The following is a 27,105-nucleotide window of genomic DNA, read 5'->3' on the forward strand; positions in this document are numbered from 1 at the left end:
TTCAGTAATTCACACTTCTAAAAGGACATGCTTTCCTTCCCCGACCTTAATTTGTTTCCTGATCAGAATTGTGCCTAGAGATGTTGAGTCCTACCAGCATCTTCTCAGCACCATATAGCAACGAGGATTCAGCTAAATGCTGCTCAGCACCAAGGGAATGTCAACCCCATGCTTCCACCCCTAGGACATACAGCCAACAATTCTCTAAACTTCATTTATAGCCCACTTTTCTCTTCAATGGAAACTGACTCATAGGCCCCTTCCGCACATGCAGAATAATACACTTTCAATCCACTTTCAATCCACTTTGGAGTTGGATTTTACTGTGCGGAACAGCAAAATCCACTATCAAACAATTGTGAAAGTGCATTGAAAGTGCATTATTCTGCATGTGCAGAAGGGGCCATAGTAGATTAACTCATTCTCCTCTACTTCATTTTGTCATCATAACAACCTTCTGAGCTGGGTTTGGCAGTTTGTGACTGGCACAAGTTAGCAAGTTCCCAAAGCAAAATGAAGATTTAAACCTGGCTCTTCCAGATCCCAGTTGAACATGCTAACCCCTGCCAGCTATCTGATAAACAGCTACCATGTTTCTCCCAAAATAAGACAGTGTCTTAAATTAATTTTTGCTCCCAAAAATGCTATGTCTTATTTTCAGGGGATGTCTTATTTTTCCGTTCCACAGCTGCATGTGTAACCCCTGTGTCAGAATGGGATGACCCAGAAAGGGGTGGAGTCTGAAAAGAAGCAGAATGCTGCAGAACTCATGAGGTTGGAGGAAGCAAGGCTACCAGGCTGATTGATTTTATTAAGCCCTTAACACCTTGTTTAAGGTAACTGCAATGTTGTGGGGAACTAGTGGGAAGGGAGTTTATTTTTTTTGCTATATTTTAAATGTTAGAATGTATTGTTTCAGGGTTTTTGTGTATGTAAATGGTGAGAGTTTTCTGGGAACCTTCATCATCTTGAATCCCGTTCACCAAGCCTCTGAAGTCTTCAAAACCAACCACCAGCAAAGAAGAATTGCACTTGGCAATATCGGTAGACTGTAAATATAAGGACTTGAAAATGCAAACTTAACAGGACTGTAAAGTGTAAATGTCAAATGTTAAATGTTTTAAAAGTATTATTTATTAAGAGAAGTAAACTGTTTTGTTTAAATTTAGTTATTTGCAACTCCTTCCAAGTACTGCCCCACAGAACCCACAGAAAGAGGTTACACATGCTCTGGTGTTCTGCTCGACAAGCATGCTTCCAAACAAAAACTTTGCTATGTCTTACTTTCGGGGGATGTTTTATATTTAGCACTTCAGCAAAATCTCTACTAAATCTTATTCTCAGGGGATGTCTTATTTTCGGAGAAACAGGGTAGCTGAGCTGAGCTCCCGTCATCTGTAAATGCCTCAAGGCACTTTCCAGATTTTCTGGAATTATTTTTTGCTTTAAAACTGTTTTTAAGGTTAATCACACAAAGACACTATGTATGTATTCACTTTCAAATTAACAACTCTCGTTCTGGTGTGAGTTGCTGCCAGCAAATTGAACACCGGAACTTGGAGTGAGCCCAGCCTGGCTCCAGATTTGGCCAGTACCGCTGCTGGTTAGCTTATCTGGATAGTTCACACGAGTGAGTCTAATCTTTTCAGATCTCAAAGCTAAGCAGGGTCAGCCTTAGTCAGTATTCAGATGGGAGACCAGCAAGGAATACCAGGGTTGTTGTAAATTGGCTGCAACAGGACAGCAAAACAAGGTCTGCTGGCAGTGACGTATCTGCCTAGGGACAAGGGGTACCCCTTGTCCCCAGGCGCCACTCTTCTGGTCACATGGGGGGCGCAAAATCAGCCCCCCACGTGACCAGGAAGTCCTGCTGTCTCATCGTTTTTGTATGCCTCAACCCCGTCCGAGGCACGCAAAAATGACGAGACAGCAGGACTTCCTGCTGCCTCCAAGCGCCCTCAACCTCGCCCTGGACTCCTCCCTCCCTTCCTTCCCCCCCTGCCGGCTGGGCTCCCAGCCGACAGCCTGCAGTCTCTTCTGACCTCCGCTCCGGGCAGGCCAGAAGAGACTGCAGTCTCGGCCTCGGAGACCTTCTTTTATAAGCACTGAGGCTGGGGGGTGGGGCTTGGGGAGGAGGAAGGGGTGGGACTTTTTCCAAACCCAACCCAATTCAAAGAAAGTCCTGCTGAAAGATGTTTGAAACCCAAAATGGTTTAGGACAGAGTATCTGAGGGACTACCCATGCCCTTAGATCTTCTGCTGGTGTGACAACTGATGTAAGCCAGCATGGTGTAGTGGTTAAGGTATTTGACTAGGACCTGGATTAAAAAAGGTAAAGTTTCCCCTTCAGTCATGTTCGACCCGGGGGAACACTGCAAGCAGTGATTTTATAGGCAAGCCATTTTTGTGGGGTAGTTTGCCATTGCTTTCCCCGGCTATTCTTTACCCCCTAGGTATGAGCTAGGTACTCATTTACCAACCAAGAAATGGATGGATGGCTGAGTTGACCATGAGCCAGCTGCCAGGATATCTGACCCACAGGGAACTCAAACTCCTGACCGTGTGAGTGGCAGTGCAAGCACTTAACCACTTGTTCATGTGCTAGGTGGCTTTGGGTCAGTTGCACACTCTGACCCTGGCTAATATTGGGATGGGAGACCTCCAAGGAATACCAGGATAATAATGTAGTGACAGGAAATGATAATTTCCTCTGAAATATTTCTTGCCTCGAAGACCATACCAGGGGTCATAAGTTAGCTGTGACTTGACTGCCAAAAAAAAGTGAGCAAAAATAATATATCCAGTGTGTGTTTGGGAAAGTTCTGAGTCACATTAGCCAGTGAAGTGGTAATATGAAAAGAGCAATCACATTTGCATGCACACTATAAGGAGAAACATAAGGAGCAGACAGGTGAATAGCAGGATTAGAAAGGAAAAACACTGTATGACTTGACATTCTAATATTTAGCAGCTTTTTAAAGTTCTTCTTTTACGTTCTCTTAACTTTTAAAATCTATCCTCTCAGTTAACTGAAAACCAGAGTGAAATATAAATTGAATCAAACAAAAGGCAAAAGTACTGGAGAAAAACTTTCATCAGTGCTTCCCCCAACATATTTTCACAAAAGCACACACCACACATGCAACTCCTGTTCATATTACCTAAAGTCCATGTCACTCGTAGCCAGTACAGTTCTGCAAATTCACAAAGCTCTCCCACCCGCCTGTCATGTAGCCCTAATGTCAAGGTAACCCTGAGTAAACAGCCTTTGATCATGCAATTCAGGTAGAATGTTGGCGACAGAAATTGCACTTCAATCCTGAATTTCCTCAGATCTTCTACTGGAAATTAGAGGGATATAAAAATGGAACAAACAAATACTCAGCAAAAGTTTTAGCAATTTGCTCCTAAGCAAGTAGACAAAGGACTGTGACTCCAAAGCAGATCAACTATTCCTGTTCCCCAATTCCTGGTTCATACATTCGTCCCTTTGGAAACCTTTAAAGAACAAAGCTATCTATTCTTAGTGATCAGAATTAAGCAGAAGGACTTGTACACAATAAAACTAGAGGCACTGTCATCAGTTCCTTTGTAATAGAAACTGTCTCCAGTGTTTTGTTTGTTTTAAAGATTTATTATGTATACATCTTATTTACAGTTGAATCATCGACAAGTTTGCTTTAAAGTAACTTCTGCCAAGAGACAATAAGTATACCCAGGATTTCAGCCTTTCACTACCTGCCCTCTTCACATCATCAGGATCTCAATGTAAAACTCTGAGATGTTTCACGGTGCATGGAAAAAAAAATACATTTGCTGTTTTTGATCACCGCAATCATTTTGGTGAGTTGTAGGAAATTGATATAACATAATGTAATATTATTATAATAATGCAATATAATTAGTCATTAAGATAATATAATTAGTCATATTATCCACTATCCATGGCTCAGAAAGCTTGCTAGGGACTGTCACCCACTGTTTTTGAATAGCTATCACCACTTTCCTAAGAATCAAAGGAAGGCAACAGGGAAGGAAAGGGGTGGTTAAGAGAAAGCGAAACGTCTTACCTGCCTGTAAATGCCCCGAGCATTTGCAAATCCTTCCCTAAACAGATCCCAGGTTATTTTCCCCCAGCAGTGTGAAAAACAGGGGTTCAATCTTTCCTTTTTGCCAGCAAGCCACCTACACTGAAGCGTTCAGGAACGGTGACTAATATTTACGCTTCCTAAGGCTGGGCCAAGTACAGTCGGGACCTCCGGCTTTTCAAGTGGATTCTGAGCGCTCCAGTCCATCTCGTGGCTGTTTTCACTGGCAGCCCTTCTCTCCTTCCAGCCAGCGGCTCCAAGGCAAACCTCCCCTCCCAGCCAGCCTGCCCCCCTCTGCCTTACTCCACTGTCAGAGGCATAATTAGAAGCTAGCATGAAATAAACACCTTTAATAAATTTTGCCCTCAGTCTATCTGGAGACTGCTGGACTTCGCTTCCTCCTCTACAACATACATCTATCTGGAGCCTGTAGCTTCTGTTGACACAGGAACCACACCTAACTCTTTTGCCCACCCCCCTTTCCAGGTGCTTCTGTATGAAAGAAGCCTCTATGCAAAAGGTTTTCCTGGGTTGTAACTAGCAGGGGGGTGTTTATGGTTGCCAGCAGGGGAAAAGTGAAGGGAATAAAGGAGATGATTGGACTTTGGGGTAGGCAAGATTAGTTCCTTCAACACTATTCTCCCTCCCTTGTCAGTATCTGGGTGACTTAATACAAGGACCCTGCTTGGCTAACCTAGATCAAGAAAAAAGCCTGTCAGATTAGGGGGGGAATACATTTCCACTCTCAAATACATTATTCGGATACACCCTGAACATAAAGTCAGGTATGTTAATTGATTTTTTTCCCTGTTAAATAACATTAAAGATCATTGAAGAAATAGCTTTAAGGAATTGTTTCTTTAATACCCTTTTGAATATGCTTGTACTCACAATGAAGATTAAAGGTATGTTTTTTCCATTATTTTTAAGGCGAATACTCTGTTTTTCTCTCTGATTGGGACCCAAAGCTGCCTTTCACGACATTCTCCTCTCTTCCACTTAATCCTCCCAGCAACAACCTTGTGACGGCTTCTTGCTTCAGCATAGAGATCATGATGGAAGGGCACCTGGTCAGTTTTCACGATCCAAACCTGGTTATCCCAGGCCCCCGTTTGGCACTAACCACTATACAACACCTTCTCCATCATTTTTCCAGAGAGTGGGAGATTCTAATAAAGATAGGGAGCTGGGTATGTTTAGTTTGGTGTAGAGAAGGTTAAGAGGTGACATGATAGCCATGTTTAGATATCTGAAGGACTGTCATGTTGGTGAGGGAGCAAGCTTGTTTTCTGCTTCTCCAGAGACTAGGACCAGGAGTAATGGGTTCAAGGAGAAGGAAAAGAGATTCCATCTAAACATCAGGAAAAACTTCCTGACAGTAAGGGCTGTTTGACAGTGGAATGCACTACCTCGGAGTGTGGTTGGGGTCTCCTTCTTTGGAGGTTTTAAAAGCGAGGCTGGATGGCCATCTGTCAATAGTGCTTTATAGGGTTTCATTGTGGGCGAGACCTGGGAGATCATCATGCAGATGCATGATCTCACCTGGCTACGCGCGTGAGAGGAGCCGTGAAGCTGAGTCTGAGCCTAATCCCTCACCTGGGGGCAAGCACCATTGTCCCCATGCGCCCGGACTGGATTCTATACCAGACAGTTCTGACCCGTGACTCATATGGGGATGAGGACCCCTTTGGGGGTGCGAGCGACTAAAGCAAGGCCGTGAGGGTCCATTACGTCCCAACGTTCTACACACGTGCTGCTGGGTCAGCAGTGCATCACTACATCTCTCCTTTTACATTTTAGAAAAAGGGGATAAATGCTAAGGGGTTAAAGGGACGCTTGTCTCCTCCACAATATGAGGAAGCTGTATTAAAGCTGGTAGTGTAACATTAGGAACTTGGCCGGGTAAGGGAAATTCGAGGGGCTTCTTGCACACGCTACAGGCAATATTGGCACAACAATTAAAACCAATGCAGAGCTGTACAATAACACTCAACCATCCTCCCGCAGCCAGCTCCAGAGTGGCTGACCACCAATGGGGCAAAACATCATACTTCTCAGATCAGATACAATAACTTCTTGCAGCTGCAACCCGTGGTATCTTGCATAATTGTCCAATGCATGGCTCCTTCTGTAAGCCAGAACTGAATAGGCTCCTGACCAACCCTACTGATGCAATGCTGGCAGCGAAATGGTTAGATGAGGCAAAGGAATGTCATCTACTGTTAGAGTAGCCCAATGCACAACAGCAGAGTTCCAAGGGTTAATCTATCAGGAATAACTTCCTGGCTGCAATTCCAAGTTTCCAGCCAGGGGAAGGAGAGAGAATGGTGGACCAGGACTGTACATGAGGAGCAGCATACAAATCTGCCAACCTTGAGCCATAGCTGGCCCGAATGGCAGCCTGGGCTTTCATTCCGTATGCTTTCGTTTGAAAGTCTCCAGAGAGGTCCCCTCCCATCTTGGCCCAGGCTGGAGGGTGATTCTGTCTCTCTCAACAGGGCGGCAGGGGTCGGATCCTTCCAGGGAGGCCCCGCTTCCAAAGCTGGGACTCCTGTATAGAAAAAGCCCGAGCCCTGAGTGGGCTGGCAATTTCTTTGATAGAGAATAGAGAAGAGTACTTTTTTCTTCCCACCCCATCACTTGCAACATATCTGCAATTCGCCCATATCCAGGTCGGATGTTTGTTTGTAAAGGAATATCAATCTCCGCCTAAGGTGTGCAAAGTATTCATCCCTTACAAAGATATGTGAATAGCTGCAATGAGAAGTGCTGAGATTCCTCATCAGCATCCAGATCACTTTCAGATTCAGATTAAAGCCATTATCCCTTGTCAAAGGCGTTAAGTGGTGTCAGTGACTATGAATGCCACAGGGAGGGAAGGGGAGGGGAAGCCAAAAATGTTGGTGGTCATTGCAGGCAGAAGCATTTAAAGCTGATATGGCTTCAATGGCCAATGGGGTGCAGCAGAGTTTAAGCAGGCTGCAGTCACTTCTGAAGAACATATTGGACTCATTCATTATCACCATCAACCAATTTAATATATGCCATCATGAGCCCACAATGCCCTTCCACTATATACATTGGACAAATAGGTCAGCCTCTGTGTGAGAGAACCAATGAACGCAAATCCGGCAAACAAAAGTAACGCAGGAGGATTGTCTGACGGAGATTTTCTGAGGTGCTGTTTAGGGCTATGAGATCTGGTGAGGGCTCAAAACGGCAGAACCTGGTCAAAGTCGCAGTTGAGTTGTGTAGGAGATCTTGTTCCTAATAGGGTGCTGTGTGGTTTCCGGTCTGTATGGCCGTGTTCTAGCAGCATTCTCTCCTGATGTTTCGCCTGCATCTGTGGCTGGCATCTTCAGAGGATCACAGATGCAGGCGAAACGTCAGGAGAGAATGCTGCTAGAACACGGCCATACAGACCGGAAACCACACAGCACCCCAGTGATTCCGGCCATGAAAGCCTTAGACAATACCTTGTTCCTAATGTTTCTACCAGACCACAGCCACAGAGCCCGGAAAAACCACGACAGCCAGTTGAGTCTGGCCGTGAAAACCTTCGACAATACAAAATCACAGTGTTCAGGAACCTGAGCCAGAAAATTTTACTCTCCCTGGGCATACTGTAACACATCTGAAAGTTGCTGTCCTGCAAAAAACAAACAAACTTCAAAGGGAGTATACAAAGTGAAAGTGCTGAATTAGAACTTGTCAGGAAATTAAACACCTCCTGTCATCATGGTTTAAACGGAGACTTGGATTGCCTTATCTAGTGCAATTATGAACAGTTCTACAAGAGCCCCTTTTTGGAAATTTTGATTGGCTATTCCTAACATGTTTTGCCATACTGTAATTTTGTATGGATATCAATTTTCTTAATCTTCAGAAAGCTTCTTCCTGATTGGTTTTATTTATTCTACTTTATTTGTGCAGCAAGAGAGGCTGGGACCCCTGACCTCTCTCAACATCCATTACAAGAACAAATTACTCAGAGTTAATTAGACTTGAAAAATTTATGACAGGATTCACACCAGACCTGCCTATCTCAAGTTCTTCTTCCCTGCCCCTTTCTGTAGTTGGAATAACTTCAACTTTTAATGATTTTTCTCTTCACTTATCTTGAGCTTTGGCGCACGAACGCTTGCATCGAAATAAAAAGTTTTTAAGGTGCTAATGAACATTTGTTTTGTTTTGAAATTTTTTGGACCATCAGAACAAAAATAATACAGGCCTACTTTACAGCTTTGTTAGGAGAATTGCTGAGATAATGTATCATATATGAAACACTTATTTTTATTGAGATATTAATTCCCTGTTTTTCACACAATGAGGAACCAAAGCAGATGATGACATTGTTCTTGCCGCCTTCACTTTATTCTCACAACAACAACCCTGCGGGGTTAGTTAAGCTAATTGGCCCAAGAAGGCTTCCAAGGCAGCGTGAGCATTCAAAACTGTGTCTCCCAAATCCTAGACTGGCACTTTAATCGCTACATACACCATGCTGCCCCTCAAAACACTTTAAAATATCCTACAAACTCTATATTTTATTGTTACATCTCATGATGCCTAATAAAGGTTTCTGATTCTATTACAACTCTTATTTTTACTCAGTCTACTAACACTGGACATCAGCTCCCTAGATTTTCATGAGAACCAGTGTGGTGTAGTGGTTACATCATCAGACTTGGATGTGAGAGACCCAGGTTCAATCCTCACGTGTCACAGAAGCCTGCTGGGTGACCTTGGAGCAGCCTCACACTCTTGGGCTAACCTACCTCACAGGGTTGTTGTGAGGATAAAATGGAGGACAAGAAAATTATGTAAGCTGCTTCGGGTCCCCACTGAGGAGAAAAGCAGAATATAAATAAATACATGTAATTCTGAAAGATTTAAATGCTGCTTTCCCATTTAAATGGCATTTGAAAATCATATTCATTGTGTTCTTTGGCCAAATCATGCCCATTTAGACTAAGATTTTAATAAAGCCAATGCTTATTATCTTGTTTACCAAGTTAACAGGGTTTCTTTGAGCCAACAGGGTCAGCCCTTCCTCATCGTAAGTATTTTATATGATACTAACCAAGAGTCTGCTTAACATACCATTCCTAGAGAAAAATACACAAGGGGGTTGCGCTCAGTGTTAGCTTTGCTTATCTCAAGCAGGTTTCAACCAAAATATTGTACTTAACAGCTGTTTGGTTATTTCTGACGAGCGTCACAGAATATGCATTTTGGAACCGAAGCAATTATGTTTGCTTGAAAGTCATAACACAATGTTTCCCATCCCCAATAATATTATGAGCCGGCCTGAGGTGGGGAGAGACCTGTAGGGACTCATGGGGGAGAAAAAATCCTGCTCGCATCCCCCAGATAGCCCTTTGCCATCCTCCCTCTTGCTCTGACTCCACTTTCCTCCTTTATACAGCTCTTTCCTCCTTTCATTTGCCTGGTTTCCTCCCCTCCCCTTTCCTAACTGCTTACTCCCCCTAGTCTTCCCACCCTCCCATCACCGACCTGGTCCTTCTTCCTTCTGCATGTTCTTCTTGCTTGCCTGTCCTTCCCTCCACTCATTTGCTTGTCAGCCAGCCAGCCAGCCAGCCAGCCAGCCAGCCAGCCAGCCAGCCAGCCAGCCAGCCAGCCAGCCAGCCAGCCAGCCAGCCAGCCAGCCAGCCAGCCAGCCAGCCAGTCTTCTGTCCCCCCCATCAACCTGTTAACCTGTCCAGAGGCGTAGCTCCAAGGGTGTGTATGTGTGTGCGATGCACCAGGCCCGGCCCTGTGGGGCGGAGCAGGGGCTTTCTGGGGGTGGGGGCGTTCCGGGGCGTTCCGGGGGCGGACGTTGGCGTGGCAGGGGTGGAGGATTCATCAGTGCACTGGGCATTTCCCCCCCTTGCTACGCCTCTGCACCTGTCAGGTTCTGCCCAGTGTAGTCTTGGAAGTGCTTTGCATGGATTGCGGCACAATTTAAATGGCGTGTTGAGTTTGTACAGTGTCGCATGAGGCAGCTTGTGGCTTATTTATTTACTGCATTTATACCCCACTTTTTTCTCCCAAAGGGACTGACCCAAAGTGACTTAACACATTCTCCTCTCTCCATTTTATCATAACAACCTTGTAAGACTGGTAAGGCTGAGAGCGAGTGACTGGCTCAGAGTCACCCAGCAAACTTTTGGGCAGAAGTGGGATTTGAACCTGGGTCTCGCAGATCCTAGTCTGACCCTCTAACCACTACACCATGCGGGTAGGAGACAGAACCAATGTTGCTGGCCCTTTCAACCATGCTCTAGTCCAGCTCTGACTCCCATTAGGCACCTCTGGCCAACCATGGAGACCAACTTGACAGCACTGACAAGCTTGTTCCATTTTCATTTCAGATTTGTTTTATTTTTCCACTAACCAACTAAACCTTACTAGTTATTACATACTATTCATTCAGCTTACTTCCCCAGTTCCTTTTAACAGCTGGGAATAAATCCACACCCATACTGATGGGACAGTTCATTCTTTTGACTGGTTCTTGCTTTCATCTGTATAATGCACCTGGCTTCTCTTAGTAACCACTGCCCTTCCTTTGCATATATCTGAGTATAATACTTCATGCATTTAATGAAGTAGATGTCAGCTCATAAAAGACCACGCCACAGTACATTTGTTAATCTTTAGAGGCGCCACAAGATAAATTTGTTGTTTGTCTTATTTCCTATCAGCTTTTTATTCTTACACATCCAACAAAGCAGGTTGTTGTCTCCAAAAAGGTGACTCAGTAAGCAAGCCTCTGGCCCCTTCCGCACTTGCAGAATAATGCACTTTCAATCCACTTTCACAATTGTTTGCAAGTGGATTTTGCTATTCCGCACAGCTGAAAAATACACAGAGTGGAAAGTGCATTATTCTGCATGTGTGGAAGGGGGCTCTGAAGTTTCCTGGAGATTTCTTTGTCCTTGCAAAAAGGTGAACACAGAGGGCTGTTCTGGAGTGTATCCCCGGCAAGAGTTAATACCTAGGAGGCTGCAGCCTTGTGCCATTCAGCAACCAATTGTCAAATGGCTTCAGGCCACAGTTCTGCAAATGGGAATGCCTGCTAATGATGTCATACTTGTAATCTGATAATCAGCTGCCAGGGAAGTTTGCTCTTTGCATTTTCTGGGCAACAAAGGAGTCAAACCTGTTCCTCTCCAACTTCCTTGTATAGACCTACTTAAGCACAATTGCATCAGGGTTGGAAGCAAAGCAGTTATCCGCCTGGGGAATCTTAAACCGCTTAAATGCAAGAAACAACTCTTCCTTTTTGAGCGCCAGAAACAAAGTGACAGCATTGTTAAATTAAAGGCCAGGAGAGAATACCTGAGGGGAAAAGAAAAGGAGTCTGTAGAGGTTGAAAATTTCGTTAGGGACTGTTGCAGCATGAACAAAAGATGAGTCTGTGACATCTTAAAAACCACCACATTAAGAGGATACTCTTAAGCAAAGCTACACCCTTCTAAGTCCATAGAACTCTACTTAACGGTGATTCTGTTACTGTGGCAAAAACATTTGTGAACTTCAACTTACTTCATGATAGGACGACAGTACATTATAAAAATGAAAGTGGCAACATTACAGATGCCTCCTTTTGTCTCATTCCTGGTTCATGTTCACTAGTGGGATTTCCAACTTCCAGGTGGGGCCTGGAGATCCTCTGGAGATCCTCTGGAATTGCTCTAGAGAAAAGGGCTGCTTTGAGGGGTGAACTATGGCATTGTATCCTATTGAATATCTCATTGTATCCCTCCCCATCCCAAATTCTACCCTTCCCACCCCCTTCCCCCAAATCACAAGGAATTTCCCAACCCAGAGTTAGTAACCCTGCCGTATTCACATGCTACTTCTCCCTGACACTGGGCTGAGCCAAGGCTCAGTTTAGTATATGCAGTATAATGTTTTGTTGATATGTTATCCTACAGGTATGAACGGTTTGCAAAAGATCATTCAATCCCATGCTTACATTGCAGTTTAAAAGACCCTACCAAGATCCCCAACCTTATTGAATCTCTGGGGACTTGGGGAATTAAAAAACCCACTTGTAAGCACCATTGCAAAATCGCTGTCATGGCAGTTGGGTCCAGTCACAAAACATGGGGAGCCTAAACAAAATGTTAGACCGTTCCAAGCCAAAACCTGGGGATTTCCTGGAATGACAGCTGAGCTCCAGCCAACAGAGATTAGTCTCCCTAGAGAAAATGACTGCTTTGAAAAAAGGCCTTCATGGTATTATATCTTTCTGAGGTCCCTCCCCTCCCTAAATCCTGCCCTTTTCAGACTCCACTCCCAGATCTCCAGGAATTTCCCAAACCAGAGTTGGCAACTCTAAAGCCAAGCGTAGCATCTTCCGATGATGAAAACTGTAGTTTCCGAATGTTTCCTTCAAACACAAGGATGATGCCTCTAAGGTTCTTCTGCAACACCTCTTGCTTCTGTGAAGTTGAATAAAGCAAGGATGGGCTCAGCTTTGCAGACAGAAATGTCTTGGGGAAAGGGTAACTGCACACCAGGAAACTATGTCCACCCACACCAGGTTGGAGATCAGTGGTCTAAGGGTATGGTTTGTTATCCACTTGTACAACTAGCTCATTTTAATGGGACTAGTGCAGAGGAACCTCTTGATGGATTGGGCCCTTAATAATACAGCACAGAAGAAGTGAACAGCAGTTGAAGCTGCTCTCCAGTGTAGCAAATTGATTTCTAGCTTACTAGAACACAGTAAACCAGAGGCATAGCAAAGGGGGAAACCGTCCGGTGCACTGGTGTGTCCTCCACCACTGTCCCGCCCCGGAATGCCCCCACCACACCCCTGGAACGTCCTCACCACACCCCACAGGGGCGTGCACCCGGTGCGTCGCCCCCCCCCCATTCCCTTGGAGCTATGCCTCTGCAGTAAACCCACTGAAGTATTTGAAGTCAAAATGAGAATTCTGTGCACAGTTGGAAGTCTGGTGGTGGTAGAAACTGCCCTCAAGTCACAACTGCCATTCAAGGCAACCCCTTAGGGCCATGGTGGCGAACCTTTGGCACTCCAGATATTATGGACTACAATTCCCATCAGCCCCTGCCAGCATTGCCAATTGGCAGGGGCTGATGGAAATTGTAGTCCATAACATCTGGAGTGCCAAAGGTTCGCCACCACTGCCTTAGGGTTTTCAAGGCAAGAAAAGAACAGAGGAGGTTTGCTTTTGCCTGTCTCTGCATAGCAACCATGGACTGCCTTGATGGTTTCCCATCCAAGTATTAACCAATGACGACCCTGCTTAGACTTCTACAACCAAGCTAACCAGGGCCATTCAGGCCAGGAAGTCTATATACTTATGTGAAAGAGAAATCTTGCTGTGCTTAATGGATCTTACTCTTGAAGTAAGTGTGCACAGGACTAAAGCCTGGATTGTGTTTTGGAAGGAGCCTTAAAAGTGCCTTGTCCTATTTGCAGCCAATGCCAGTCACCCGTGAGTGCAATAAAATAAGGTTCCCAAGCTCTCACTGTGACAGACTTCAGAAAAGCCTACAAAAACAAATTAGCTGCACAGATAGTAGTCATCAAACAAATCCTGGTGACACTTTCTGAAAAGCCGAACATATATTTACTTTGGCTTGTTTCAGGCACACGGGGCAAAGTCTGAGGCATAGTTAAAAATTGCTTCCCCAACACCCTCCCCACTGCTGAAATGCAACTATGTTAATAATTAAGTAACAACTAGGATCTAATTTCTGGAAGAATTGGTTTTATATATGTTTTTCTTCAGTGTACAAACTGTTGAATCAAGTTTTGCATTTTTCTTCCTAAAGCAGCAATATGCCTGTCATTGTGATATGAGGCATAACCTGTAGGGTTGCCAACAGACCTGGAGGGAAAATGTTATGTCCCTTTAATAGAATCTTAATGTGTGTATTCATGAGCTTCACATTCTTTAGAATGTGGTCAAAGAGTACTCAAATAACTTTCTAGAGAGCCTTTTCCCATTATCTTCAAGACGCTCTTGGAGGATGGGAAATGCACCACAAGACTGGAGGAGGGTGAATGTTAGCCTAACCTTCAAAAGAGGAAGGACAACCCAGGAAACTGTAGGCCAGTCAGTCTGACTTCTGACCCAGGAAAGATACTGGAGCAGATTTTAGAGGAATCAATCTGCAATCATCTGAAGGACAATTTGGTGGTCTGGGGCAATTACCATAAATTTGTACCTACAAGTCCTGCCAGAGCAATCCCATTTCCTTCTTTGATTTAATGATGAGCTTACAGGATCAAGGGAACACCATCATTGTCTGTGGTGGGTTTTCCGGGCTGTGTGGCCATGGTCTGGTAGATCTTGTTCCTGATGTTTTGCCTGCATCTGTGGCTGGCATCTTCAGAGGTATATCACAGACTTCTCTCTGTGATACACCTCTGAAGATGCCAGCCACAGATGCAGGCGAAACCTGAGGAACAAGATCTACCAGACCATGGCCACACAGCCTGGAAAACCCACCACAGACAGTTGAATCCGGCCGTGAAAGCCTTCGACAATTCCATCACTGTCATTTATCTGCATTTCAGTAAAGTGTTTGACTGTGTTCCCTATCATGTTCATAGTAAGTTGAATATGAGAAGAGCCTTGGACCCATGATAGTGGGTACAAATTACAGGTGGAAAGGTACTGGCTGTATAAGTAGGAAGAAGATTCTTACAGTAAGAGTAGTTCAGCCATGGAATTGGCTGCCCAGGGAGGTTGTGAGCAATCTCTGGCAGTCCTCAATCAGCAGCTGGACAAATACTTGTCAGGGATGCTTTGAGCTGATCTTATATTGAGCAGCAGGCTGAACTAGATGGCTTGTATGGCTCCTTCCAACTCTATGATTCTATGAATATTCTAAATTGTTAGGGACATCAGTAGGTCAGTTTCTTCTCCCCATTGTTGTTCTTTCCCCCCTCTCCTTTAACAATTCAGTGCCTCCTGGACAGCAAATAAGCATACTGTTCTCATCAGTCCATTTTTAATTAATTTAACTAATCCGTTGTCCATTTTAAATTAACTAATATCTTTTTGCATGTCTGAGGAGTCCCTCGGCTATGCAGAAAACCCCTCTTCAGCCAAAGTTGGCTCTGCTTTACTACCCTGCTGATAGGCAGAAGATCATCAAGTTCATTGTTAAGAGGAGCGAAAATGCTGAGGCTATCCAAACCTCAGTTCAGGCATCCCCCCAAGAAAATGTTAAGGTTATCTGCACTCTTTTCAAGAAGAGAAAATCCTTTTTTTTTTCATTTTTCTGGAATATTAATACCCCAAGCCTCTTGCCCAGTTGGCCGAAGAAGTGGTCAGACCAGTTTGCATTTCATTTTTTGCCGGTAGGTTTCAATTTCTTCTTGACTCAAGTATTCTTCCAACTGGTGAAAACAGCCTTAACAAAACTGCTATTTTGGGGCTGCGTGATTTCCCAGGCATATTTTGTGGTGGCTGTATTGTGAGATCAGATGTCATTTTATTTTTTAAAAAAACAAAACACAACCATTCCTTGTTTTAGCACAGAATGACTTTTAATGAGCTCTTCCATTTAAATCAAACAGAACTTTCTCAAAACTGCACGACTGAAACAGTGTAAACCCTCCTTCTTGTTCAGAAGTAAGAATCCACCTTGTGTGAGGTCAATAACAGGACTTCCCAAAGTATGTATTTTAAAAATTTACTTCACTTATACCCTGACTTTCTCCCCAGTGTAACCCCAAAGCATCTTATAGTGTCTTCTTTTCCATTTTAGCCACATAATAATCTAACCTAGATGTTATCGGGACATGCACCACAATGGCAAAATCTTTCCCATCCAGGAAGAGCTGCAGGCAAAGCTAGTGAAAGGCAGTCCTGGCCTCTGCTGTCACCAGTGTACCCAACTGGAGGCCTGGATTCATCAGCAACCCCAGGCTATGAACCTGCTCCTTGCAATCCCATCTAGAACAGAAGATGTCCCATTTCCTGGGTCAAACCTTCCCTCCATCAGAAAGACCTCTGTTTTGTGAGGATTAAGTTTCAGTTATTTAGCCCTCATCAAAAATGTGTGTATGCTTTTCCCCCCACAGTTTCCACAGCCTTAGGGATCATCTGCTGGAAGCAAGACATAGAACTGAATGTCATCCACATACTGATGGTATCAGCCCAAATCTCCAGATGATTTCTCACAGCAGCTTTCCGTAGATGTTGAAAAGTTCCCCAGTAGCACCAAGGTTGACCACTCTGGCTTGGGAAATTCCTGCAGATTTGGGGGTGATGCCTGGGGAAGGAGCCACAGAATCTGTGGTCCGATGTTTCTTCTGGGGGACCTGACCTTTTTAGGCTGAAGATCATTTGTAATTCTGGAAGAATTTCAAACCTCACCTAGAACAACATCTCAAACTAGCAAGCCAAGCTACTAATCTTACAATAACCTCCATTGCAAGCTACTAACAATGGGACTACAGGAAACGCTGGCATTAAACCCGTTAAGCATTTATTAGTGTTGCACTACATTTTCATGCAGCTGCTTCAAACAAAGAACTGTTCCAGTATGAATGTTCACAGCAAAGAACCTGTGTCACTAGCGGTACTACTACAGTCCAAGTTCTGCTCACAATTGACTTCAGTTCCTAAGGAAATCAGGTTTAGGCTTCAGGTAACCGACTTAAAGTTGACTCAGCTGAAATCAGGTTTAGGCTTCAGGTAACTGGCTTAAAGTTGACTCAGCCTTCCATCCTTCCAAGGTTGGCAAAATGAGTACCCAGCTTGCTGGGGATAAAGTACAAAGGGCTGGGGAAGGCAATGGCAAACACAATCTGTCTAGTAAACATTGTGATGCTTTGGTGGATTCCGCACAGGGCAAATATTGCAGGTGTGGAGCATAATACAAACCATTTGGGGAGGAGACTTTTCACAGGTCCCATCCCCCAAACAAGTTTGCTCCATTTTATTTCCCTCAACCCAGGATTTTCAGAAATCACTAAACCAACCATTCTTTTGCAAAATCCCGTGTTGGAGCTGCTCCCATGCGAATGGCTAGGCAGGAGGCACTTTATTTCCCTCCCTTCCACCACACCGTCCACGGTCAGGGAGAACCTGCCTGCCACAGTAATATGTTCATTATTGCCCTGCTACTGCAGGGAGGTCCCTTTTTCTTTTCTTTTCTTTTCTTTTCTTTTCTTTTCTTTTCTTCCTTTTGTGTGTTACATATGTACAGCTATGCAGGTACAGCCGATTGTATCACTATATGGCAGTGATGGCTAACCTTTTCAAGACCGAGTGCCCAAATTGCAACCCAAAACCCACTTATTTATCGCAAAATGCCAACACGGAAATTTAACCTGAACACTGAGGGTTTATTTTAGAAAAAATGGTTGGCTCCGAGGCCCTCATTACTCAGGAGTAAGCTTGGTCAGTGGCTTTGCTTTGAAGCAACCGTGCAACTCTTTGAACGGGTGAATCATGATCCTAGGAGGGTTTACTCAGAAGCAAGCCCCATTGCCAGCAACTGAGCTTACTCTCAGGTAAAGGATTATGCTTTAGTTCTTCCCATGAAAATAAGTGCGGTTTAACAGTGCTTCCCCCTCCCCCCACATGACGCACTCTGGGTGCACGTGCCCACAGAGAGGGCTCTGAGTGCCACCTCTGGCACCCGTGCCATAGGTTCGCCACCACTGCTATATGGCATGACTGCATTTCTGTATGCCTGAGCATCTACCCATGTGTTGCAGGAAATTAAAAAAAGAGAAGTATCTCCATGCAAAGGTGCAAAAGCAACCTGGTTCCCCCCCCCCCCCCAGGGCTCCAATTGCTGCCTGCACAGCACACCTGTGAATGGGGAAAAGGAAAACAGGTTCCTCCAGAATGACTGCAACCTGTCATACATTTGCTGTGTGGAATCCACCTTTGCTACCCCATGAGTCAGTAATGTCCCAGTGCTTGCACAGGGACTGACTACCTTTGCCTTTGCCATTACTGCTCGGATGAGCTGTATTTTTGCAGATTCCTTCAGTAGTATTCAGAGTCAATGTCTCAAGTATTTGTGTTAAATACCTTGGAACAGCCATGGCATTAAAGGAACAGAAGTACTTTTACATAGTTTACATATTCCATATTTTCTAAATTCTTCTTAGATAATGTGGTTGGCTGCAAGGGACAAAGTGTTCTCAAAGAGAACCTTCCTCTCTGGAAGTGATCTTTTCAGTTAGTCAGTCATGGCACACTCTGTGCATGCCATTGGCAGCCGCTCTTCATAGCTTCATTCTCCTACCTTCCTTTTAAGGAATTCAGAGAGACATTCCAGGTCATACTTGCTTTGTTTATCCTCCCAACAACCAGCATGGTGCAGAGGTTAACAGTGGTAGATTCTAATTTGGAGAACCAGGTTTGATTCCCCACTCTTCTACATGAGCGGTGGGCTCTTATTTGGTGAACTGGATTTGTTTTCCATGCTCCTCCATATGAAGTCTGCTGAGTGACCTTGGGCTAGTCACAGTTCTTCAGAACTCTCTCAGCCCCATCTACCTCAAAAGGTGTCTGTTGTTGGGAGACGAAGGGAAGGAGTTTGAAAGCTGCTCTGAGATTCCTTACAGGAGAGAAAGACGGGGTCTACATCCAAACTCTTCTTCTTCTTCTACTGCCCACCCAAGAGCATCTGAGATCACTCAAGGATCCTTTATGCTTGAAGGACTTTTCACACAGAGATTTCCCCACAGCTTGGATGCTGAACCACTGCAGTTTTCTCCAAGCATCCTTATGCTCTTGTTTTCTGTTGTCTTTTTGAGGTTTCCTCATCATTGCACCATGCTGTTTCAAACCACCTTTGATCTGCTTTAAGGAGCCAGGGGAGGACAACAAATAGAAAACAAGGAAGGAAGCTGAGAGGAAGGAGGAAGCTGTATTTCTAGCTATGATGACACAGATAAGTTCAGCTCTCAAAAACTGTGGGAAAGTCTCCTTGTGAAAAGACTTTCAGTGGAGAATGAAATTACCAGGCCTAAGCAGTATACCACACAGGAACCTCCATGCCCCCTGCCTCCATAGGCGGAGTGAGGGGAAACTGAGCCTGGGACACATGTGTGCCCTGCACCCCTGCTGTGGCACTGCCTGCCCCTGCCCCACCCCAGAACACCCAGGAATGACCCCGCCATGCCCCCTCCATGGCCCAGTCACGCCTCTGCCGTAGCTCCACCCGGGGCGTTATGTCCTCCCATCCCATGAACGCTACGCCACTGCCTGCCTCACAACAGAAAAAATCCAGAATGAAGCTAACTATGGAGCAGGAGTGTTGCAAAACAGCAGAGCTGCTTAACAGCCAGGTTTTTAAAATATACCAACTGTTGTGGGTTTTCTGGACTGTGTGGTTGTGGTCTGGTAGTTTTTGCCCACAACATTTCACCTATGGCTGACATCTTTAGAATCAAGTCACAGTAAGATATGTTTCCCTCCTTGACATGCTTCTGAAGATGCCAGCTGTAGATGCAGGTGAAACATTAGGAGCAAAACCTACCAGACCATGGCTATGTAGCCCAGAAAACCCACAACGGCCAGTTGATTCCGACTGTGAAAGCCTTTGGTCCATTCTGCACAGCACAAATAAGATGTCCTGAGAATGCAAAAAAAAGGTATCTTGGGGATGGAAGTCTGCACAGCTTTTTCCTTAAGACGTCCTTGCGATGCATTATTTCAGCTCAAGGTGGATTTTTTGGAAAATGCTAAAATGTGGACTTTTTTCCAGAAGTCATCTTTAAGATGTCTCCTGCTTGGCTGTATGAACACGAACAGGCAAGAGACATTTTATTTTTCCCACATTCCACCCCTTCTTTCCCTCTTAGAGCACTAACTTTCATTTTCCCGGTAGCTAGTGCCCACCATTTTTGCAGCTTGAGATTCTCCATCCTACCTTCCATTTGCTGCATTTTCCCCCCACAGAGGTTCCCTCTGCTTGCAGCTCATCCAATTGCTATTTCCATACAAAACATTCCTGAATAAAGGTTATTTTCCCTGGCGATCCTGCGTACGTGTCATTTTTTCCTCACTTTTTTTCAGAGGAAGCTGTATTTGCAGCTACGATGACACGAATAAGGCTCATTCCGCACATGCAGAATAATGCACTTTCAAACTGCTTTCAGTGCTCTTTGAAGCTGTGCAGAATAGCAAAATCCACTTGCAAACAGTTGTGAAAGTGGTTTGAAAACGCATTATTTTGCGTGTGCGGAAGGGGCCTAAGAGTATCGCAGACACTCGGAGGACAGGTCTACCTCCCATTGAAGCATTACCTGCATGCAGGATCACCAGGGAAAACAAACTTTATTAATGAACGTTTCACATGGAAATAGCTATCGCATGAGCTGCACGCAGAGGAAACCTCCGTGGGAAACAAATGCAACCAATGGCGGCAGCCGGGACTCTCAAGCTGCAGAAATGGTGGGCACAAGCCGTGTGAAAATGAAAATAAGTGTTCCAACGGGGGAAGGTGGGTGGAAGGCAGGAAAAATAAAAGACGTCTGCTAGGCAGAAAACAAAGCCAAGAAGACATTTATTTGTGCTGTGCAGTAGGGAAAAAAACAAGATGATTCTTTTTAAGATGTCCTCGGGACATCTCAGGACCCCACAATCATCACAGTAATGATAAGTGCTGTACAGTCTGAGCTTGTGCAAATGTCACAGGCATGTGACATCCCGAGGACATAAAGTATCAGTTATCTTTGAGTGCTCATGTTCAACCTTAAAATATATATTTCCGGTGTCTGATCTTATTTTTTCTTAATAGCAAACCTGATGGAAAAAGCGATGTCAACGTTACTTTTTTGTGCTCTGGGTTCTATTTTAACAGCCTAGCTCGCTTTAAGCACCTGATTATTCAGCAACTGTTCTCTAAAGTACACATCCTCCTGAACAAAGCTTGTCTGGGGACTGCAATGTTCCATTTCAGTTTCAGACATATGGATCCTCTGGAGAGTTGACAGCTCTTCATCTGGTCCCAGTTCTGGCAGATGGGATGCCTCGTGTCAACTCAATTCTGCCTGCCACAAGGACCGGCCAGCAATATTAAAATTTTCCCCTTCCTGTGCTTGTCAACAAGTCATGCTAGCTGCGTACATGGAGCATTTAGGTCTGACCTGCTGGGAAGCTATTCCAGCGCCAGCGGAGGTTGAGGGTAGGCGAGACATAATACGCATTGACAGATTGTGTGCATGACACTGACTTCGATGAGAAGTTACGTGGGCAGAGATACGCCACTCAAGCGAAGCGTAATTCTTTCAAAGAGGAACATAATTGCATAGAAACGTTTTCCCAGACTGATGGCATAATCCTTGATTATTATTTTTTTCTGCCCAAAAAGTGAAGCCTTGGCTCACAAACAGATTTTAAGAAAGTTAAAAGAAGGCTAAAAATACAGTTGCACAGTTGTAAGTAGTTCACAGCCTTGTAAGAAGCCTTCAAAAGACACCAAGCCAAAAATCCTAGCAGTCTTCCAAAGTCCCAATATGTTTCAGAGACTGGTTTGAAATCAGCAAACCCCTCAACCAAGATGCCTGATGCTGAACAGGGACGAAATGTGGGCACACATTTCCAGACCCCAAGGGGACTGGTCAGGTCTGCAGATGCATTACCATTACTAGGCCTACCAACCTCCAGGTAGTATGAACAGTCCATGCTGTAGGGTGGCAGGATAAAAATGGAGAGCAAAATGGCATCAACATGTCACTTCTGAATGCCTGATTGTAAGGAAGAAGAAGAAGAAGAAGAAGAAGAAGAAGAAGAGGAAGAGGAAGAGGAAGGAGAGGAAGAAGGAGAAGAGTTGGATTCATATCCCCCCTTTCTCTCCTGTAGGAGACTCAAAGGGGCTTCCAATCTCCTTGCCCTTCCCCCCTCACAACAAACACCCTGTGAGGTAGGTGCGGCTAAGAGAGCTCAGAAGAACTGTGACTAGCCCAAGGTCACCCAGATGGCATGTGTTGGACTGTACAAGCTAATCTGAATCCCTCAGATAAGCCTCCACAGCTCAGACAGCAGAGCGGGGAAACAAACCTGGTTCCTTCAGATTAGAGTACACCTGCTCTTAACGCCACTGCTGCTCCCTGTTTTTACCATGTTGCTGGATATTCTAGGATTCACCCAAAAATCTATGGGTTTCATCATAGAGTTTTGAGTGAATCATAAAGTGTCCCTAATGTAATAATATCACTTCTTGTTACGCAGCCAGAAGTAATGGTTTTGCATTGACAGCTGCCTTCTGGGGGGGGGGGGGTTTCTCAGGTGTCGGTGGGATTCTCAACTATACAGTGTTTACTGTGTGAAATGTGCTGCCTCCTGCCGCCGGGATCCCAGCAATCTTGGCATAGGCAACTGAAACAGGTTACATGAACCTGTGCTGCCTGTGCAGAATCAGCCTATATGACATCACATCTCTGCTGAACTCCCTCACCTTCTCAAACTCCACCTTCTCCAGGCACTGCCCACAAATCTCCAGGAATTTTCAAAGGGGAGGTTGGCATCCCTGTCATTGATTATTGATGTCATTTCAGAAGTAAAATAGAAATTGTTCTTTTACAACTACAAGCTGATAGACGGGTGTGTATTACAAGGTTGCCCTGGATTTAGAGCCGTAGTTCTCAAACTGTAGATCAGGACCCGAAAAGGTCTGTGAATCAAACAGACAGGCTGCTGGTCACAAGAGAAAGATCAGTGTGAGTTGGGAGAGAAGGTTCTGGGAAGCTTGGTGACAAATTTTGGGTTTGTTTTCTGTATGGTCATAAAATACAGTCTGTTGTTCAGTAATGCAACACATTTAGAAATGCAAATGCATGCAAAATAGGTTCACTGTTAACTGATGAGCAATTTCTGTGGTTTGGGTCGTGGAGGGTGAAAGGTAGTATGAAGTTGCTTTTCAAGTGAAACCTGAAAGTTCTAGTTACAGGTCCCATGTCCAAAAGTTGGAGAACCAGTGGCTGAGAGGAATTACCCTTGGGCCTTGCTGTGGGAGCTATTTCAGTTTTCATCCATATAGGTCCTTAGTCCAGTATAGGAATATAGGGGGCTGCCTTGCAATGGCTATGCTCCTTCCTTCAAGGTCGGGGACAGAGGGTTGTTATAGGCAAGAGATCTTCCACAAGACATGCATTGGTGTGTGGTGTCCCTCAGGGGGACAGTTCTCTTGCCATTCTTATTTAACATCTATATGCAACCTCTCGCCAGGCTAATCCAGAGATTTGGACTTGGGTATCATTGGTATGCTGATGACACTCAGTTGTATCTGCTGATGAGTGGCTATCTGGATGCTGCCCCAGAAGTTCTGGCCAGTTAGTTGTCTGGAAGCAGTGCTGGAGTGGATGAGAGTTGCCTAAAGGTGAATACAGTGAAAGAGAGTTGGTTGGAGAGTGTTGGCTGCCAACTCGGACAGCATGTAGCTGACTGCTGTATCTACTGAAGAGTCTGGGAGTGCTCCTGGATGCCTCTTTATCAATGGAGGCCAAGATAGCACAAACTGCTCGAATGCCATTTTTCTATCTACACCAGGCAAAGCAGCCCTACCTATCCCTAGCCTGATCTAGCCCTAGCCTGACAGTCACCTCTTGGTTAGACTATTGCAATTTGCTCTATACCCTTGAGTCTTCTTTGGAAGCTCCAACTTATCCAAAAGCAGCAGCGAGGCCCTTATGGGATCTTCATGGTGGATGCACATAAAGGCCGTGTTCCACCAGCTGCATTGGCATCTGGTGGAGCACCAAATTAGATTCAAGGTTCTTGTATTAACATACAAAGTCCTTCACGGTCTGGGACTAGTATACCTATGGAACCATGTCTCCTAGGATGTCCCCCAGAGATTGTTCCACTCAGTGAATGCAAATCCTCTGGCAGTCCCTGGCACAAAGGAAGTCCGGCTGGCCTCAACCAGAGCTAAGGCTTTCTCGGTCCTGGCCCCAGTCTGGTAGAACACTTTGAGGAGACCAGGGCCCTGAGGGACATAATGCAGTTCTACAGGGCCTGTAATATGGAGCTATTCCACTAGGCATATGGTTGAGGCAGCTACAGTGAACATCTGGAGATCTCTCCTGTTGACTTTTTTCAACTGTTATCAGCTCTTATCAGCTTGTGGTCATCATTGTCTAAACAATGTTATTGTCATCCTGACCATGGCCCCTTGTTGTGCGAGCTCTAAACAATGATTTGGATTAGTTGCCACTATCCTCCACCCTGAACCTATGCATTTTATGTTTTTGCTTGAATACCAAACCACAGAAATTAAGATACATTATGCCCATCAAATTTCCATAATCTACTAGGCTAGTAACCTGAACAAAATATGTTAACAGTCGTCACAGCAATAGCAGCAGTCTTGGGCCCTTTCCGCATGGCGGAAAGGGCGCCTCTCCACCGGCAGAAATTATGCCGGTGGAGGGGAGGGGGCCATTCGCATGGGAGCATGCGAGAGGCCCCCGCAGAAGCCGGGACTGCGTCCCCCCCCCACTCACCTCGTCCTCCAGCGTCAGTCTGGAGAACTGCAAGGACCCACTCATGCTGCCCTCTGACCTCCAGGAGTCGGAGGGCAGCGTGGCGGGTCTCAGCAGCCCTGCAGACTGACGCTGGAGGACGAGGTGAGTGGGGGGGGATGGGAAAGCGGTGTCTTCAGCACGGTGCTATTCGGGAAGGAAGGTGGAAAGCGGTGCCTTTGCACCTCTCGGGGCCGCACAGGACAGCTGCCTGTGCGAATAGCTCCACAGGGACTGGTGTTTTTCCGTCCCTGGGCCACTGTTTTTGGCCCCATGCGGAAAGGGCCATAGTTATATAGTGGTATCAAAGCATATGGCATTGTCCAGAGTAACATAAGCAAAGATGAGCCCAGATACTGAGAAATTTACAATTTAAATTTAAGCAAGTATAATGAATAACACCCACATTCCTACAGCTAATTCCCGCTGCCCATCCCTTAAGTGTACTGATTTGAATATAGCTGATGTAGATTCATTCTAGTGTGGTGTAGCATTTACTTATTTATAGTTTGTGCTTCAGGTTGACTAACAACAAGTACTGATTGATCCGTTCGCTTTTTCTCTTTTCATTGCATTCTCCTGCCAGGTATTAATTACACTTTCTGTTTATGATCTTCTTTTATCGTCTTTAAAAGCATAAGGATGAGAATTGCTCATGCACATAATCTGCTCCCCAACATTTTTTGTGAATTGACATTATTCAGAATTCTGGTTGCAGTTCGTGAGACTCTTCGAATAAAACGGAAACTGTGCATGGATCACATTTCCATGTACGCCCAGGTCCCAGGAGTTGCTCATCTGTGGGAGACAGAATCCATCTGGAAGTTGTAAGCAATCTCTTGGCCTGAATTAGTGTTCTAACTAGTCTACGGCATTTTTATGTTCCTGTGATTAAGAGCCAGTGATATAACTTTATGCTTCAAGAAAATGAAACCAATGGTTTGATAAGGAAGGGCAATATCCTTCTACTGCAAGAAACACGGGGAAGGGAATTGCCTCATCAACTCTCTCTGAGTATTTCTGTCTATGGTGATGGTTTTTTCCACTCACAAAGGGAAAACTGAGCTGCCTCTGAGCTATTTTAAACCACAGATTCAGTAAATTCTTGCTCAAGAAGTGAAGAGAGATTGACTTGGAGAACTAGGGGGAAAAGTGATGAAACTTATTTTTCAATCTGTTACAATTGCATATTTCATATATTCTTCAGATTAAAAGTGTTAGTGTCCTGTGGTTTTTCAGGGTCCCTCGTGCACCCTATTGTAAATTGCAATTTATACAATTTATGCTGTAACTGTATTGGAGTATTTTTACATCCACTGCATTCATAAGATGAAATAATCAAAATATAGGATAATACTGATAAAATTCTATATTGTCAATTAAAAAAACATACACAGCATAGTAATGTGTGGGAAGAGAAGGACTAGCTCCTCGTTTCTGTTGGTTTTGTTTTACATGTGACCCTATGGTCTTGTGCATACTGGATCCTATTCGACTGCTTTTAAACACAAGACAAAAAAGGGATTTCTTAGACAGTCGGTACAGGGGCGTGGCGGGAGCGTGGCGGGGCATGGTGAGGGCAGGGGTGTGGCAGGGGCGCAGGGTGCACGCATGCCCTGGGCACAGTTCCCCTCGCTCCGGCCTGTTCACGCCTCTATCGCTTCACTGTTTATGCCATGCCCACTTCTCTTAAAAGAAGTGTTAACTCGTAATCCTCACCTCAGAAAAATATCTGAGGATCCACCATCTCAAGGGAGCTCCCATCTTCCCCAAATCTGAATTGTATCACAGTAAAGAAATCACTGCATCCCACATCTTTTTCCAAACAATTTACTGGTTCTTTAAAGTTCTCTACACCTGGTAAAGCAACAGCAGCCATACTCTGAGGGAATCTCACTCAGGGAACATGCTCATACATCAGAGTTCCAGTGTTTTCTCAGAAGAGTCCTGTTCTATGGCAAACTTTGCATAATGAATTCAGCAGGCTCCAATGGCCTTGTTTCATTAAAATATTCTTGATGTTCAGCATATTGAACATCTTGTAAAAAAAGTGTGTGTGTCGGGAGGGGAGCTTTTTCAGAGTCTTGGAGCTAAAACAGGCACAAGAGAAAAAAGAAGATCAAACATGGGAACAGGATGGTTGACATGCCAGTTTTGGGAGGCGGGGCAATCCAGTGACCCCTTTCCTCCCACAAATGACAGATTTCCCACTTTGTACTTTGAATGCTGACCTTCCTTCAGACCTCCACAGCCCCTTTTTTTACTTGTCAATCTCAAGTAAGAGAGAAGTACTCTTCATCTAGAGGAAATGTATCTATACCCTCACTTTAATCTTTGCCATCAATAACTTTACATGTCACACACCAATCTCTGTACAATACTATTACATTAATTCCCAGGACTGTTTATCATTTGCACTGAAAGGACAATTAGGGTTTCTATACTATAAATATAAAAAGATAATGTAGTTTGCATGTATGTTACAGGCTATTTACATAACTCAAATGTTACAGAATTCATCTATGCACA

General features: G+C 44.7%; 1 protein-coding gene across 3 annotated transcripts in view; it reads right to left on the bottom strand.

The window, feature by feature from the left end:
• SPATA13 (spermatogenesis associated 13) overlaps positions 1-27,105 on the bottom strand; it is a 174,961-nt gene that overhangs the window by 113,356 nt on the left and 34,500 nt on the right. The window contains exon 1 of one of the 3 annotated variants that reach the window (XM_048494363.1): positions 4,071-4,303. The exons of the other annotated variants lie outside the window; for them this stretch is intronic. The gene's annotated coding sequence lies outside the window, so the exon portion shown is untranslated. Of the gene's footprint in view, positions 1-4,070; positions 4,304-27,105 lie in introns of those variants that run through there. 3 annotated transcript variants of the gene reach the window in all.

Source organism: Sphaerodactylus townsendi, linkage group LG04, assembly GCF_021028975.2.
Source record: "Sphaerodactylus townsendi isolate TG3544 linkage group LG04, MPM_Stown_v2.3, whole genome shotgun sequence".
Classification (NCBI taxonomy): Eukaryota; Metazoa; Chordata; class Lepidosauria; order Squamata; family Sphaerodactylidae; genus Sphaerodactylus; species Sphaerodactylus townsendi.